Genomic DNA, 19,197 nt, shown 5'->3' with positions numbered 1-19,197 from the left:
AACCACATTGATAAATGTGTTTAATATACTCTAATAGGCGTATATCAATTACATGCACAACCACACTATTAAATATGGTTCATATATGCATATAAGGGCTTAATATTAATATTCATATTATTAAATAAATAGTTATAATAAAAGCACAATAACAATAATTATATAGTAAAACATTATTATCATTATATTATAAATACACTACTAATTATAACAATTATAAAGGCAATTTATAATAATTATTAGTATATTATAATAATAGGATAATATAATTGAAATTATCAACAATATAATAAATATTGATATTATTAACCAAAGGGATTGTTACTATTATAAACTAAAGGCATTATAAACCTTGAGAAATAATATTAAATAAGAAGGTTTAACATAAAAACTCCAAGCGATTAAATATGATAATATTATTGATATTATCAACAATATAATAAATATTGGTATTTTTTTTTCTGAATAAGGCTACTTCTATATTAATACAAAAATATAATACACCGAGTCCATGACCTCGTGGAGCTAGCCCAAAATTGTGGCATGATTACAAGAAAAGCGTTTCTGCGTGCCAAAATCTAGTAGAGTATTGCCATCCAGAACTGAAGAGACCATGTTCCTGAGTAAAGAAAAAAGACCGAAAGCCCCATAGTTGTACTTGGAATTGAGAATTAAACAACCTGAGCTATACGACAACCAAAACTTGGAATTGGGAATTAAACCGGATCTATACGACAACCCAGACAATAAGACTAGACTTGGTTGTTGTGACCAGCAACACGACAACCCATAGCTGAAAACAGAGGTGACTATGACTGCGACCAAAATGGAATCTGAAGGTTGACAGAGTACCCTTTGCATATAAGAAACTGGCAGAATGAGCGAATGCGTATGAACCTTCTCAAGCTGACAGAAATCCAACAGAACCCAAAAAGAACCAACCTGCTTAGGCATCTGGAGAGGGGTCAGGCGGCTCCTCGGTGATGCGGCATCCATATTTGTTCTCATCGTCGTCATCAGAGGAGCTCGCTGGATTCTCCATGCTCTGCGAAGCCTTGCCTTTACCAGAGCCTAAAGCTTTACTCAGTTCGGGGTTTGCCTGGCTGGGACCTGGAATGTCTGCCACCGTCCTGTCCAAAGTCGCCCTGAGGGGGCCAGCTCCATGACTCGAATTGAGCTCGCTAAGCTCAATGGTGACCGTGGCCATGAAGGTGGAAGAGCCATGGCTACAGGGGAAACGAAGCCGAGCGGCATTGGCCATTGAGTGGAATGAACTTGGTACTGGTATCTGTAAACCTCTGCCCCTACCTCGTCCACTCCAAGTGGCAGGATATCTATCCGAGTGCAGGTCCGGGCCGGAAGTTGAAGAATATGTCATGGACGAGGTGGCCTGGCGCCCAGTTTGCCCGTGAGATCTGCCTCTTCTGCAGCTCATCTGCTTTCGCAATTTTAGCATGGCTCGAGGGGCGGGAAGAACCTGGCTTCTTGGAGGATGAATGAAGCAGTGAAAGGAGAAAACTAACTTGGTTGCAGAGCTCAGGCAAGCAAGCAGGTGGTGAGCGTGAGAGCAATGGGAACAGAGGATGGTTTGAAGGCAGAACGAGAAGCTCCTCCAACCATCCCAAACCTGGTTTGTTCCTGAGAGAGGATGAAGACAGGCCTCTACAATTGCAGTGGAGGAGGAGCCAAAGCGGAGAGGGTAAACATGATTATGGCGGGTTAGTAGCGCCACGATCAAGAAATTATCCGGAATGAATGGTTGTCCCGGCATCATTAAAGATGCATTAAGATGGAGCAGGTGAGAAGTGATGAACAGAACCTCGAGAGGATATGTGGCTGTACATAGGATCCATGCACCCATCCATACCAATGGCCACACGCCTTTAGTGCCGTCAGACACCCGGATCCGGGAAAATATTGGTATTATTAACCAAAGGGATTGTTAATACTATAAGCCCAAGACATTATAAACCCCAGAAAATAATATTAAATACAAAGGATTAATATTAAAAACCAAGGGATTAATATTAAAAAATTAAGGAATCAATATTGAGAACTTTTGAGATCAATATTATGCATGTAAGTGATTATTAATTTTATAAAACCAATGGATTAATAAACCCAAGTAATTTATATTATAAACCCAATAGATCATAACTTAAGGGATCACTATTAACAACCCTAGGAACTAATAAACCCAAGGGATTAATGCTAAAAACCCAAGGGATTACTATTGTAAACTCAAGGTATATAAATCCTAAGATAAATATTATAAAACCTAAAAAAAATATCGTTGACCATGGATGACCATGCCTGATTTTCATATTGACATAATCTTTTTCACAATGCGACGTTGGACCATCATTGACCATGATTGATTTTGATATTGAGATAATATTTTTCATAATACTATGTTGGACCATGGTTGACCATAGTTCATTTTCATATTATGACAATATTTGTCACAATGCAACGTCGGACCATGGTCATCCATTGTCATCCATGGCTGACCATGATTGATTTTCATATTGAAAAAATACTATGATCAACCCTAAGATAAATACTATAAACCAAGGTATATAAACCCTATGATAAATATTATAAATGGTAAAAGAAACATGGTTGACCATCATGGAAATTTTAGGGGCTAATGTTCGCACGTGGGCTAATTTTCCATGATTTTTTCAAAAAAAAGATATTCCGATTTCTATATTTTTTCTAAATGATTTGCCAAAATTTTACGCTATAAAATTATTTTAACTTAAAAATCGACAACATTATATAAAGGCTACATATGAAATCATTATAAATTTCAATAATTTTACAAATATATCAGTATATATTTTATAGTTTGCATATTAGGGACTAGTGAGATACACAAATGTTTTTAAACTTCAAGATATTTTTCCATCCTTAAAATTTTCCCTGTTGGCCATGCTTAATTTTCATATTGATACAATATTTTTCATAATGTGATTTTGGACCATTGTCAACTATGCTTAACCTTGATTGGCCATGGTTGATTTTCATATTGACACAAATTTTATCACAATGTGACAGTGGGCATTGTTTACCATGATTACAAAACTAAGGGGTTTATATGAAATCCTAAGATCAATATTATAAACATTATACATAATATTATACCCTAGGAATATAAACCCTTAGATTAGCAAACCCAAGCATTTGATATTATAAACGCAAGGGAATAATAAACCCAAGGGATTAATATTAAAGCTGCAAGGGACTACAAACTGAAGGGAATAATATTAAACCCAAGGGATTAATATTATAAATCCTAAGTATATAAACCCTAAGATAAATATTATACTGTAAAATAAACATGGTTGACCATGCTTGACCTGATCCGAGCTTAAACAAGAACACAAAAACTTACAGATATAATCATAAACACAAAGATGAAGTAGGAAAACACTTCATTTCATTAATAGAAAAATAGTGAACTATGCTTACAAAAAAAATGCAAAATAAGATAGCTCCGGTGATGGTAGCTTATCTCTAAGAAGAGATGTGGTGGCTACATGCCTCTGAGCTATGTTACAATGAGGCTCAAGGGCCTATTTATTATTGGAAAACATGAGAAAACCCTAAACAACTATAACCCTAACTATGGAGATGTAACACCAAGAGTTTTTGGGCCCCATTGTGGTTAGTTGGGCATTCAAACTTCTTGGCGTTGTAATTTGGTCATATTATCTCCATTTGGTGTGTATGATACCTTGTTGAAAAGGTTTCTCTGAGTACTACAGATTCCCCCACATGCCCCTACCTATGGATTTGGGCCTACTACAAACCCCAAAAGAACACCTTTTAGGGGCTCAAAATTGCTCTAGAAGTTCAGGACCTAAAAAACTGCTAAAAATAGTAAATGTTGAAATGAGTAAGGAAACAGATGAAACCAATTGGGTGGTCTAGGTGGAATAGAATGGTGGACACCAATATCCACCTAGATCATTCCCACCCTCTTTAGGAAGCAATGGTCCCCATTGCATGGAGAGCCTCTATGAGGTGATGAAAATTTTGTTGAACTTGGTGCCTGGTGAACCACTTGCCCTCGTGAAGGAGTCGGACTGCTTTGACAACTCGATATAGTTGTATCCTATATTGGAAAATTTTCTTGATCCGTGTGTCCATGATCTGATTAGTTGTGTCATGTTCCATGCAGTCTGGATTCATCTTTGTTTGTGTGAGTTATTCTGCAATGTCAAATGTGTCCAACAATGGTGGAAAGTATGGCCCAAGGTGATCTACATTGAACACTATGTGCAGACCAAGTAACGGTGGGGTGCTGAGCTCAAAGGAATTATCACCAATGGCCTTGGTGATGGTGTATGGCCCATATCAGAGAGGGCGAAGCTTGTGGTGGGGTCTAGAAAGGCGCTCCTTCTACAAATGTAGCCAAAATTTGTGGCCCACTTGGAAATTGTGTGAAACTCAATGTTGGTCATGGTGTTTCTTGTAATTAGCATTGGATTTGTCCAGTATATCATGGACCTTTTGGTGGATGTGTTGAATGTGCTAAATGAAGATGTTAGCCCTTTTAGCTTCAGACTGAACGTGACTTGAATCTACCTAAGTGACCGCAAATGGTATGGCCATATCAATGGGGCATAATGGGTGAAATTCAAACCCTACCTGAAAGGGGTTGTGGCTTGTTCAGTTGTGGAGAGCTCTTTTGTAGTTATGTTGGACATAGGGGATACTTTCATCCCATGTGTGTTGATGCTTCGATTTGTACATGCGTAGAACGTGTAAAACCATCTTGTTGACAACCTATGTTTAGCCATCAGTTTGGGGATGGAAAGTTGTGGAATTAGTATGTTTTGTATCCAGCATCGACCAAAGACTTGACCAAAATGCACCCAACAATCTGTTGTCCTAATCATAGACAATCGACTGTGGGATCCCAAAGTGTACCCACACTCGCTCAAAGAAGATCTTAGCAGTGGCCTCTACTGTGATACTCTTCTTGTAGGCCACCATGATGGCCATCTTAGAGAATCTATCAATGACCATGAAAATGCAATCATTTTTGCGATTAGTAGAGGGAAGGCCTGACATGTAATCCATGGAGACTGATTCCCTAGGATGTTTAGGAGAAGGGATAGGAGTATACATGCCTTGCTTCTTGATGGTTGGTTTGGAAATGGCCTAGGAGGTGCAAGATCTAGTGTACTTCCCAACAATCTGACGAAGTTTTGGCCAATAAAAATACTTATGCAATACTGCCACTATTTTCTCTACTCTGAAATATCTAGCAACTCGATGGTAGTGTGCCTCCTAAATCATCTTGACATGCTCACTTGAAGGAACGCATATGTGCCCTAGGTGGAATAACATTAGATCTTGAAGGTGAAAACTTGGAACTTTCTTCCCTTCTAAGAGTGTCTAGTATATGTTGCCAAATTCTAGATCGCTCTTGTAAAGATGTGGCCACCACAATGTCTCATGCCCACAACTGTTGGGCATAGTGATCAACGCCATGACCTGTGGTTGACTGAGGAAATAAAAGAGATTATTGGTGTAGCCCTTCTTATACTTAATGTTCAAATGGAATTGCTGCAAATAGGTGGACCATTTCTAGTGGCGACCATTCTGCAACTTTCCTTGTGTCTGTATGAACTGTAGAGGTTAGTGGTCTTTGTGGATGTCTATTTCCCTACCCTCAATGGAATGCTTTCATTGATGGTAGGCCTACAAAATGGAAGATATTTCTTTGTCATAAGTGGGGTACTTTCAGATTGTGTCTGAAAGTGTCTCACTATGGTAAGCCACTGGATGTCCATACCGAGTAAGAACCACGCCAATAGCATAGTCAGAGGCATCTCTCTCAATCTCAAATGATTTTTGCAGGTCTAGTAATGTTAGCACTGGTGTATAACATAAGTGATTATTCAACTAGGAGAACACTTATTGTTGGTTATATGACCAAAAAAACTTTGATTTCATTCTATTGTTGGTGACTTGACTTAAAGGCCAAGTGATATGAGAGAACCCCAACATGAACCTATGGTACAAATTGGGAAGACCCAAAATGCTTCGGAGCTCTATTAGAGTGGTTGAGGCTATCTAATCATGGATGACTTGTATCTTGTATTGGTTCACATGTACACTGTGCTCGTCAATAATGTACCCCAAATATTTAACATGGGTTAGGCCAAAGGTGCATTTGTCTAAGTTAGCACATATCTTGTGTTGTTACAAGGTTTGAAGGACTTGTTGAATATGGTGGAGGTTCTCTTCCCAAATCTAACTGAAGATCAAGATGTCATCCAAATACACCACTAGAAATGAATTGGTGAAGGGTCATAAAATGTCATCCATTAGTCTCATGAAGGTTGCAAGGGCGTTCATCATTCTGAACGGCACGACCAACATTCGAAAAGGCCCTCCTTCGATTTGAAGGAATTCTTCCACACATCAAAGGGTCCGATAGGAACCTAGTGATAACCTAACTTCAAGTGAATCTTATAGAAATATTTGGCCCCCTTGAGTTGGTCCAGAAGGTCGTCAATCATCGGGATTGGGTACGTATTATAGACAGTGATCTTGTTCAGTACCTGATAGTCAATACAGAGCCTCTAGGTCCCATCCTTCTTTTATACCAATACAAGCAGGCTCCCATAAGGTGATGAGCTTGCCCTAATGTGCACTTTCTAGAATAGTTCCCAAATCTTCCCCTTGATCTCATCATTCCCTAGAACAGTGCATCGATAGATCAATTTAGTGCTTGACCTGGCAATGCAAAGGTACCCCCATGGGTAATGTGAAAGTATCCCTATACTCCTCCATGACCTTGTCCATATGTTGTTGTTATTCAGAGGAGCCCTGTGTGGAAGCCCTGGCCACAACCTTCTTCCTTCCATGGGGATGAATCATAAGGGAAATAAATTTCCTAGTCAAGGAAATGATCTTACTACATTTCTTTGTAATAATCAAAGAGATGGAAGTAGTCACGGGTACCTCTGGTATCATGTACAACTTATTACCCAAAGTAATAATCATAGAGTGAGGTGTAGACTCATATACAACATGTCACTTCCACAAGTATGGTTTTACTAACAATACATCACAAAATTTAACAGGAGAAACATCACACAGTACCTCATCTATGAAGGGCTTGATGTTGTATTTAAGGCAACACCACTAGCTGATGTGAATATCTCTCCTTGGTGAAGCCACCCAATGGTGTATGATTGTGGATGTGTTCTAGTCTTTAGGCTCAGACACTTCACGACCTCTACTGGAATGAGGTTCTTTTTGCTGTCATTGTCAACAATGAACTGCAGTGGAGAATCTTCACCCAAATATGTGAGTGGAAGAGGCATTCCTCTTCCTTTCGATCTTTAGGCTTAGTTTTCTAGATCTCGTGGTGACCATGGTGGCACTGGGCTCTACATCAATTATCTACTTCCCTTTTTCAGTTCCCTTATTGGGTTCTGATTTAGATGTTAGAAACTATGTCTGATTCTGAAGCCTTTAGCTCGGCCACCAATGACTGCTTAGCTTGACACTCACATGTATTTTGAGTGGAGCACTTCTGGAACTCACACCATTTTCTCTTATCCTTCTTTGTCTTCATGGTGTTTTTATTTTATTCCAAATTCAATAGGTTGTATTGGGTAGCCCCACCTTGGCTTGGTACTCTGTTTTGTGGCTTGGGGGTGTTTTTTCCTTGCTTTGTATAATTAGTATATCCAAAGTCCCGCTTCTTCTATTTAAACTTCTTCTCAATATTGAAAGCGTACCGATACACCGTTCTGAGTGAAGAAATATCAAGGAACTCCATCACGTCCTGGATATACTTGTGTAGACAATTGCAGTACTTGAGCGCAAAATGTCACTCATTTTTCTTGATACCTAACATTTTGCAAAGGGTATGGAAAATATTTTTGAACTCTGGCACATCTTGGTACCTTCCCTACCATAGTGTCGTCCATATTTTTAAAATATGAAATAAAATATTTTTATAAAATATGAAATAGTGTGGTCCATATTTTTAAAATATGAAATAAGTTTTATAAGACTTGGGTAGAATATAAAAAAGAAAGGTGGGAAAAACTAAAGTTGATTACGAAGGAAGGGAAGGAATCCAATTTCTATTTAATTTCTAACCATCATCTTTCTTAAGATTATCCACCTTTTTATTTTTTGGATGACCTCCCACAACTTCATATGATGGAAGTGATTAATATTAGCAATGATCAAGGAATCCTGAATACAAGTGTGGTGTTTTGGTTTCTTAAAATTTTGAGGAGAAGGACCGATTATTCTCAATGTTAGTTTGATGCTCTTGAATTCCTTGACTGTTAGAGTGGTCAATCTCCCCAGTGTAGGGCATCCCATAAGAGAAAGGGATTAAGTGAACATATTTCATGTTTTTAATGTCCACTAGGTCTTTGACAAAGCCAAATGAGCTCTAAATGGTGTTAAGTAGCTTGATGGTGGTTAATACCTTATTCTTATTCAAAATACAAGGAATATTATTAGTGGTAACATGGTTCCAGGGAAGTTGAAAATTGGTAACCTATTTCTTCGGTTCATTTTTAATTGTAGGTCCTTTACTAGGCTTTTGAAAATATCTTAGAACTTGGTGCTTTCTATAGTGATTATTTTGGAAAACTTTCACGAGATCGATTTTCTCATTATCAAAGTGACTCTCATCATAAATAACCAAGCACGAATAGCCAGTGTATTAAGAACTATGAATATTTTCACCAAATAATGATAAGAACTGACATGAAGATCTTTTTTTAAGTGAGTCTTTTTATAAAAAAATTGGTGCAACATGGAAACATCTCCCATCATAGATATAAGAACATCAAGGAAAGGATAGCTACCATCTACCTCATTTTTGTTTTTGAATTTAATGGAATTAGATTAAGAATTAAGATGTTGAACAAATAATTCTAACTTGTCCTAACCATGGAGCCAAATGACACAGGTATTATCAATCAACCTCTTCCAAAGCTTAGGGTGGAAATGTGAAAAATTGAAATCCTTCGTTTCAAAATCTTCGATGATCAAGTTAGCAACTATAGTGGAGAGGGGAGAACCCATGGGAACTCTACACGTTTGCTCATAGAATTCATCCTTGAAGCTGAAAGAGGTATAGGTTAGGTAGATACGAACCCATTTGGAAGTGTGAGGTTCAATAATGTGATTCATAACCTCTATAGCCTGATTATTAGCTATTTTTGTATAAAGAGAGATAATGTTCAAGCTCATGAAAATATCCCCATGATCAAACTTAATATGTTTTAGCTCATTCATAATGGATGTAGAGTCCTCAATGTTGGACTCTGTGAGGCCAACTAGGGGCTTGAGTCTCTAGGCTAAGCATTCAGCAAGAAGATAAGTGGGCTCGCCTTTTGTATTGAAAATGGAACTTAGTAGGGACCCATACTTATGTATCTTGGGAAGCCCATAGATCATGGTGTGAGTGGGTTGATCTCAAAAATATTTTTTCTAATGGGGTTAAGGGAACTACTAGATCTAATAGCACAAGAGACCTCTTTCAAGACTTTTTTTATTAGGATTATTATTAATATTTTTTTCTCTACTACTATTAGACAGTTGATCTATCATTTTTCTCACATATTAAACTTTATATAATATTACAAGAGACCCAACTTTATCATATTTTATAAAAATAATGTTTGGTTTATCATAAATCATTTAAGGGTTAAGAACTTCGGTTTGTTGACGTTACTCTTGGGAGCTCCAACTTTCGTAAGAACAAGAAGACAATCCTATCTGTTAACCCTTTTAATGTTTTTAGCTGGGTCTTTGATCCCATATTCAATGTTGGAACAATGTTTTCAATTGGGATTTTTCTTGTAGCTAAGGAAAAATTTAACCCTTTTTCCAAGATGCAATAAATCAGAGGGTTTTGTACTAAATTTAGGATGTAGTGATCAAGTGGTTATTCTTCTAGACTTTATTCCAAATCATGTTTGCATGTGTCTCCTTATCCTTCTATTGAGCCTTGATATACATTTCTTGCTGATATAGATGAGATAGAAACTCTAGGGATTGTATTTTGTGTCAAAGGTTCATAAAATTCCACCTCCATAATATATGCACCCAACGTAGATGACTTAGGGGAGACTGGCCTCTGTTGAGCATATTTTCATGATCTTGTCTTCTTAGGTGTTAGCCCCCGAGTAGATGATTGTGCTTCAACTTTTTAAATGATCTCTTGTATATATGTTACTCATCCCAAATCATCATTTTTCTTCTTTTTCCCTTGTTCTCTTCTCTCCTCACAATTAGTTTCTTTGGGAACATCGTATGTTTCTTATTCACTATTCATGCAATTCAATCATATGTGTCTTGACTCCTCATGAGACCAACCCCACTTCAATATGTCAAAGAGATGTGTAGGTTCTTACCTCTTGTATTATTTCTTGAAAAAGTCAAAGCTATGAACACATCTACCAGACTTTCAATCAATGCATGTAAAAAAGCTAGTCACACATACACACCTCTAATAGTGTTCCCTTGCAAGGATGCTATAATTCTGTGTGGATCAATTATCCTTTCAAATCAGAACAACTAATCCAACTCACACATAAGTTGTCAATCAAGGTAGGATTTTTGTTTAAAGATTATCATGCAAAGTATATGCAGGAATAGTTGGAAACTAGCACAAATAAAATCTTAAAACAAATCATTGTAATGCCACTCTCAAAATTTAAAGAACTCTTATTGTCACATTGTAAATCTTGCTCACACTTGCAAAAAGAAAAGACACACAGTTGCAGGATAAATCACACTTTATCACATAATCACTCTAGCTCAAAGGAAAAGTCACTCTTAGAAACCATTCATCACTTGAACAATTTTTAAGACACTCATTCAATGAAATATAGAAGTTGAAGAACTATAACAGTGATCAAATAACTATCAAGATAATGAAAGGATTGGACCTATGCTATTACACAATATTAGGGGTTATAATTCTACAACTACTAGATACATGAACAAGATATGTAACAATAAGAGTAAATCACACATGAATCATAATTTAGAGAATATAAATACACAACTAGAATACCTCTCTAATGAGTGATCCATACTAAGGGGGAAGACCCTTACTCCTTAGCAGGGGATGGTGATTTACATAGCACTAGAGAGAAACACGGAGCCATGAATGGTAGAGATTTGCGTTAATGAAAAGTTGCAATATAGGATTGCAATGTTGGTACACCCTTTCTGATCCTATCTATGCTTAGCTCCCAATAAGGAGTACATTCTTTTACAATTTCATAGTACAATCTTATTTTCGAAAATAAATATCATCATGAGAAACTCTCAGTTCTCATGTGAGAAAAAAAGAGACTATATAACAATTGTCACATAAAAAATTGTCCTAATTGAAACAAGTTTGGAATAGCCTTTCCAGATTACAACAATTTTTCAATTAGGAATCCTAACTATTTCAACTGAGTTAGTTACACTATACATAATTTTCTCCTTTCAATTGTCACTCAAGCTAGCTTTGACAGGGTGTTTGTCCAAATCAATTTCCATTACTAGACATAGGATAACAGAGTGTCCAAAATAAGCTCAATGTATATTAGCAGTGACAATAGAACATATGTTCTATCCTTGGTGAGGCAAAACTAGGGAAAATGATGTCGTGTAACAAGATCTCAACAAGCCACATAACTCATGAAATGGAAAGCTATTGAGTGTGGAGGAATGCAACATACTATATTGACATGAATGTTCTCACTACTTATCCTACATTTAAAATAGGCATATTAACTCTGTTTGGGTTTCTTTCTAACTATAAATTGTTTTTTCCTTTGTGAATAATTGTTTTGTGAATAATTGTATTGGTTTTGGAAATACATATTTTATTTTTAAAGTTTATTTATAGCTTAGTGTGAGTATGGATATTTAAAGATTAAAAATGAATGATAGAAGATTATTAATTAATATTATTTTAGATTTTTACTATTACCAAAATACATCTCCAATATATTATTTACTCTATTAATAAGATTTGAGTTGAGCTAGATAAAAAGTAAAAGGTTAAAAAAAAAAAATCATTCCTATTTACATTTATTTAAAATAAACAGAAAAAAAAGCTAATATAATTCAAAAAAACCAAAAAAATGTGCATTTCTAAATTTTATTTTAAATTCAAAATTTTATTGGTGAATTCTAGATTTAGCCATATTATAAAAATCATAAACCATAATTGCAATGTATCCAAATCCAAATGAACGAGCATTAAAGTGATGGAAGAACGATTGAGTGTTTAATTAATTAATTAATTAATGTTCTTCAAAATGTTAATATATAAAGAAGGAAAAAGGAAAAAACACTTTGGCTAACAATGTCTCAAATACCTTCATAATGAAGACGAACCCGAGAAATTATGGTGATAATATTATGAGATCAATTAAAGATGTCTACGAAGATACCTTAATCTGTCTCGAATATCTTCATAATCAAGATAAACAATAGAACAGTAGAAATTATGATGATAATATTGTCAAAATAATTATAGGTTAAAAGATGTCTAGGAAGATACCTTAGTTCCCTTTTTATGCAATGTCTTTGAACCATGGTCCAATATTCTCACATAATTCTTTTGAAATCGTGAGTGTACGAATGTTTTAGATTTCCAATTTTATTTTTAGCACGTTCATAGAATATTTTGTAAATCATCGCTATCCTTTCATCATATTAACAATATAACTAGCAATTGTCCCAAAAGGTACAAAGAGAGGCCGATAGAATTATTAAATTGGAATTGTTGAATATTTCTAGAAGAGTTAATTGGTTTGTGTAAAACCTTGTTTTCTTGGACTGGATCATCGTGCAATTACTTTTCTTTAGATGTTTTGTTTATATCTATATTACAAGGAACACGTTGAGTGTCTTATTTTATTTCTGCTATCCTTACTAATATCCTTTCCGTGCTTTTTCTTGATAAATTTGATGAAATATTCCATTATCCTTTGGTCAAAGTCCTCACCTACATATTAGTGTACATCACCTACATATTAGTGTACATCCCGGTAAGTTCAAAGCTCGAAAGCCAACCAAAAAAGTCAATGATAACCACAGTGCACGTATTCAAATTCGTAATGTAAAACTGCCAGACACAGTTCAGACAGATTACCTCAAAGATGGGTATCACCGTTTGTAGCCAAAACCTCAAAAACTCTGTTGTCAATAGTCAAAACACTGACATCAAACGTGCCACCGCCAAGATCAGAAACAACAATATTTTTCTCTCCACCCTTCTTGTCCAAACCATAATCTATTGCTGCAGCTGTGGTTTCGTTGATAATACTAGCTACATTCAAGCCAACAATTGCATTAATACAGACAAACATACACATAATTTCTACAAACTCAGAAGCCCTCCTACCTCTCTATTTTCCCTCATTTCCATTATCTTGGCCGTCTCCCCTAATTACATCTGTCCCTATTTCTAGAAGCTATTTCCACCTAATCCTAACAAATTTGCTACATCTGTCCCTTAAGGACACCCTGGCATAACTTCCTAACTAACCAGATTCCCTAAATCAAAATATCACAAAGAGAAGAAGAATTTTGCTCTAAGTGGAGGAAAAAATATCTAATATGATGCTCGTGCATAAAAAATGCAGGTTACAATAAGGATGAGCCAATTGTAAATAAATGGCTTTACAATGAGATCTTATCTGACAAGAAAATACATCAATTTAGCGACCATCAACGTAAGGTCACTAATGGTACAATTAGCCCATCATCTAAGGATTAAAGCATCGAGCGAAGATCTTATGGTCTAGGAGGAGAGATCGAAAGGTTATTCATTATTGGTTGTTGCATGAAGAAGAGCATTTGATGTGTGGGACCAATACTCTATCACCAACCTCCTGAATAACGATCCTTCTCTCTCCATCAGTTTCAATGGATGATCACACTCCACCATCTCTCCATCAGTTTCAATGGATGATCACACTCCACCATCTCACCTGCATGAATTCAAGATCATAATAGTTCAAATTAGATACAGGTGAATAGATCTACTTTCAGTACCGTCCATTTCCTCGAGTACAACAAATTCATATGAAACCAATCCATACATACAACACAAAGATAAGATAGAATGATAGGGCCTTACCATCACTGATGGCAACAACCATGTCACTGTCTATAACAGTAGGTATCCTGTGTGCAACAGTAATTACAGTGCAACCTGCAAATTCCTTTCTAATTATTGTTTGGAGAATGGCATATGTAGCATCATCTATTGATGTTGTTGCTTCATCTAGAACAAGGATTCGACTTTTCCTTAGCAATGCACGTCCCAAACAAAACAATTGTCTTTGCCCAACACTCCAATTCTCTCCATCACTCCCCATTGCATTTTATTAATCTTTTAGAACGACAAAAAACTTCCAAATCTAACAGCCAAATTCATGGCCATGTCAAAGAATTTTATTGCATTCAAAAATATATATTTACTAAAAAAATAACCTGGTGCATCTAAGCCATCCACCTTCCCTCTTACAATGTCTCCAAGTTGACACTTGTTCAGAACCTTAATCAAAGCACAAAATAAATTCATGGCATTATTTATTTTTTCATTCTACATATGATAAACTCAGTTAGAGATTATGTTGAATAGAATTTACATACTTCCCAAATTGTTAACTCTGAGTGCTCAGATAATGGATCTAGGTTGAAGCGAATAGTTCCATGAAAAAGAGTTGGCTCTTGAGGAATAATCCCAAGGCGTGACCGCGAATCATGAAGCCCAATAGAGGTAATATCCAAACCATCTATGGATTCTACTCCCTGCAGGTTCAACTAATCGAAAAATAGCACTAATGAGAGTGGTTTTCCCACTTCCCGTTCGGCCAACAATCCCAATCTTTTTCCCTCCTTCAAATGCACATGTAATGCGCCGTAAAACAAGGGGACTGTTGGATCTATATCTAATCTGCACACGTATCAAATATATTTGATTGAAAACATCATTAACCATTCAAATTTATAATTTGAATAGTCATCTTTTTAGAAAACACAACTCAGATACCTTCAAGTCATGTAACTCCACCTTCCCATGTGAAGGCCAATTATCTGATGGTCTGTGATCTTCTATAACGGCTGGTGCCTCACTAGGAATGTGCATATACTGTTTGATGCGTTCTACAGAAACAATGTAGTTTGCAAGTGTACATTGGTTTTGAATACTTTTAACCAATGATATGTTCAATGATAGACCATAAGATAGGGCCATCCCAACGAAACCTGCACTAGTTCAATTTGTTAGGCATGATTAACTTATATACAAAAGTGTCCAGTAACAGCAGAAATCTCCCACAGTTGACATTTAGTTTCATTGTTCAACTTCATACCAGGATTGAAGCTGCCCTTTGGGAGTAGAACCATAGCAAGAGCAGAGGAGCAAATAACAGTTGCATTTAACATCTCTAGACGTTGGATCAACCATTCATTTGCTGAGAAACCGTAGAAAAAGGGGATCGAATTTTTGTCAATAAGGTCTAAGTTCTTCTTGAAGAACTGATCCTCAACCCTGAAAGCCCTAATGGTCATTGTTCCTGCTATGGACTCACCAAAATGATTTGCAATAGGTGATTTCGTTGTACCATTCAGTCTCATCAATTCTTTAGCAGAAGAAAAATAGTATTTCTGATTAAATTGAACAAACAAAAAATCAGTTATAATTTCTCTCACAATATTGGCAGTCACTTAAAGAGTCTTCTCAAGAAACTTGTGTGAATTAGCGATTTACCTGGAGTCGAAAGGCCAAATAAATCAATGGAATGGCTGCAAACAAAACTTGCCATGTCACAACAGCCACAACTCCAAGACTGCTGTAAGCAATCATGGTAGATGACATGCACATGACAAAGCTGAAAGTAATGTCTACGTCAAGAATGCTGAAATCTGAAGAAACCTGGAAAAGGAGGTCGACAAGATAAATGTCAGTAGCTTTCTACCCTCATGTATGTTAAATTTCACTTTTTGTCAAAGACTTAATTACGTAAAGAATGAAGCCTATCGTAATTACGTAAATGACTTACTCTGCTGAGAACTCTTCCCAATGGAGTTGCATCAAAGAATGCCATCGGTGCTCGGAATAAAGAAGTCAGAAGCTCAGAAAAGAAGGATTTTGATGCCTTAAGCCCCAAAAGAACGGTGAAAAGTGACCGAAGGAATAGGAAAAATATAGATGTGAACCGAATGGCTGAGTACACTATTATTAACCTTAATACACCGATTTGAGGACTTTGCAACTTAGCAGCCATCCAAGTATTTCCTAAAATCTGCCCAATCAAGAATATAAGATGACCAAGACCAGCACATACACAATATAAGAAACCTTTATTCTGTTTCAAATAGTCAATGTATGGCTTCAGACCGGTGTCCCCAACTTCCTTCTCTTCCCTTTTAACTAGCTGATCCCCGTTAGAAGCTATATTTGAAATCAGTTTTTCTGTCTGTGACTTGCTGCTTTGAATATCTCTCTCTTCCTTGACAGGTTCATCTTTTGTGGATGGCTTTGTCGCTGCTGATTCATTGGAACCAACAGTGTTCTTGTTTGCATTCACAAGGTCCCTAAATGCCTCACTTGAGAATAACAGTTCCTGATATTGCCTGGCTTGATGAATCTCACCGTCCAACATCAGCTGCAAAAGAGAGAAACTTCAGTGTAGAAATTAAAAAAAGAGGTCAAAACTATTAGCATTAAATTATATGTCAAAGTTGCAGAAAATATTTTAATGTGCCATCCATCAGAAAACTTTGCCAAAAGGATGTTTACAAGCAAGCAAACAGCTTCCACATGACTAGGATAACTGTTTACTAGCCATAATAGCATCAAATGCCGGGAGAAAATCAACTTGGTGTGTTACAAGAATTACTGTCTTTTTTGACAGTGCTCCCATTATATATTCCTACACATCAAAATATGTCTATTAGGAAGCTAAGAAAAACGAAAAGCATTGCTATAGAAAGCTACAACGCACAAAATTAGCACCAGCTATATAATAATTTCAAAACCTTTTATATCAAAAGGAAATGACCATATTAACCTTAAACAAGCTAGTAGCAGTATGAGCATCAACAACACTGAAAGGATCATCCAAAAGATAAATACCAGAATCTTGATATAAAGCACGGGCAAGCTGTATCCGTTGTTTCTGGTCACCACTGAGATTGACAGCTCTTTCTCCTATTTCAGTCAGATCACCAAAGGAAAAATTCAAGAGATATTTGTACAGCGAAGACTTTAAGATAACCGCCTAATATTTTTGCTCCTCCTTGTGGCATCCGAATAATATGTTGTCTCGTACCGTTCCTGTTTGAATCCATGCAGTCTGAGAAACATATGCGAGGGTGCCACAGACTTGCAATTGCAGAGGGAGGGCTGAGTACAATGAGAAAAAAATACACCAATTTAAATGGTTGATAATATTAGGTTAAACTCGGCAATTCCAACGAGCTCCTCGCTGAGCCACTTCCGATTCGAAGGCGGCGTAAGCAAGCTGGCATACTGTTGGAGATCCCTGGTATCCTTGTGCATACTCTTGGCAGCCTTCTTCCTGGCCAGCGCAAATACGAAAGCATCCATACCATCCTCATTAATATAAACCTCGATATTGACCTCATCCTTACAAGGCACTATAGAATTATACATCCTCGAGATCAGAGCATGTCTGCTCTGAAGCTCCATGGTCACCAACAAGCCCTGGCACTATCGGCGCCTGCTGGCATAAAACTTGAAGACAATCTGTACTTTCAGCAGCAGGGGAGTATCGTTTCCGTCCCCAGTACCTAATAGATTAAAATTTTTCTCAAATATCCTGTCCTTCGTTGCAAATTGCGCCACCTAGGCTAGGGCGATCTGCTCATTTTGACGTCGTTGACAGCAAAGGCGATCAGCAAAGTGATGCAGAAGAACTCTATGTAGTTTTTGCATAACAGGGCCAGGTTCAATGCACAGTAGAATTCGGAGGTGAAAAGAAGACAACTCAACCAATATTTGGAAAAAGCAGTGAAAGTGCAGTGCATGCTTGCCACATGACACTTCAAATCAACGGTTGAAAGTGTCTCACTTGATCCAACGGAGGAGAGTGAAAGTGTTGACAATTGTTGATGCATAAGAAAGCCTATCAGCCTAAATATCTATAATCTGTAGATTATGGATTTTTTTGTGCACGTAATTAAAGGGTGGCTAAGAGAAATTCGGGTGTGCGTCCCTTACAAAATGACCCTCTTCATCTATTTGATGCAATGAATTTGTTGGATACGGAATTAAAAGGTAAATAGTGGGTACTCCCAGTGAATTTCGTAGAAAAGAGAAAGTGTCAATGTACGGGAATAGCCGGTTGTCCATGAATTCCTTCCACTGACTGCAACGCCGAGATTTAATGGGAAAATTGCACAATAGTTTCTGGGATTACCATTTACAAGCCTTGCACGTACGAGAAAGGGTCAAACGAGAGGGGAAATCTTGCCCTTCATGGATGGACGATTGATATTGAGTTTGCCTATTACAATTCTAATAATAATTCACTTATAATCGTTGGTTATCATTAATATTTCCCAACCTCGATATTTTAAGCTTGGAAATAGCAACTATAAAAGCAGGACGAACTAACGAATAATGAGAGATTTATGCAGTAGAAGAGGACACCATTGCTTGGGATTTAGAAATTGCAAATTGGAGGGGCATAACTTACAATGTAGAGATGAAAGTGTTAAATTTTTTGATTTAAAAGAATACAATGAGATATCCATCCTACAAGGTGAAAGAAAAATAGATTGGTATTTATTAGTGATGTATTTCAATGGATGATTAAGCGGCATTTTGTGTAAGATTTATTTGAAAGAGGACGGGGAATTGTGTCTCAAAGCTATTGTGTATCTCAACGCAGCATTCGGTTACATTTAGCTACAGTTTGTGGCGATCATAGATGATAGAATATGTCTTCAATGATTTGTAAACTGCTCTCATATTTTATTAGATAGTTTATTACAACATCTCTGATAATATTATGTTAAAAATCTAGGATTCTACACTATTATAGTTTTATTAATTTTTAGATTTAATTTCTAGACATGCACTACATTTAATGCATGCATGTAAAAGTAAATTATGCATAGAAGTAGAGAATGAAAAAATAAGCTTTCACA

General features: G+C 36.6%; 1 pseudogene; it reads right to left on the bottom strand.

Annotated features, from left to right (window-relative positions):
- Nucleotides 1-13,432: 13,432 nt before the first annotated feature.
- LOC149266826 (ABC transporter C family member 10-like) lies at nucleotides 13,433-17,734 on the bottom strand (annotated as a pseudogene).
- Nucleotides 17,735-19,197: the final 1,463 nt, after the last annotated feature.

Source organism: Pinus tabuliformis, chromosome 6 (assembly GCF_031772625.1).
Source record: "Pinus tabuliformis cultivar Carrire ecotype Pingquan chromosome 6, CPIR1, whole genome shotgun sequence".
Classification (NCBI taxonomy): domain Eukaryota; kingdom Viridiplantae; phylum Streptophyta; class Pinopsida; order Pinales; family Pinaceae; genus Pinus; species Pinus tabuliformis.
Note: the sequence above shows the minus strand (reverse complement) of the source record. Positions and strands in the feature narration are given on the sequence as shown.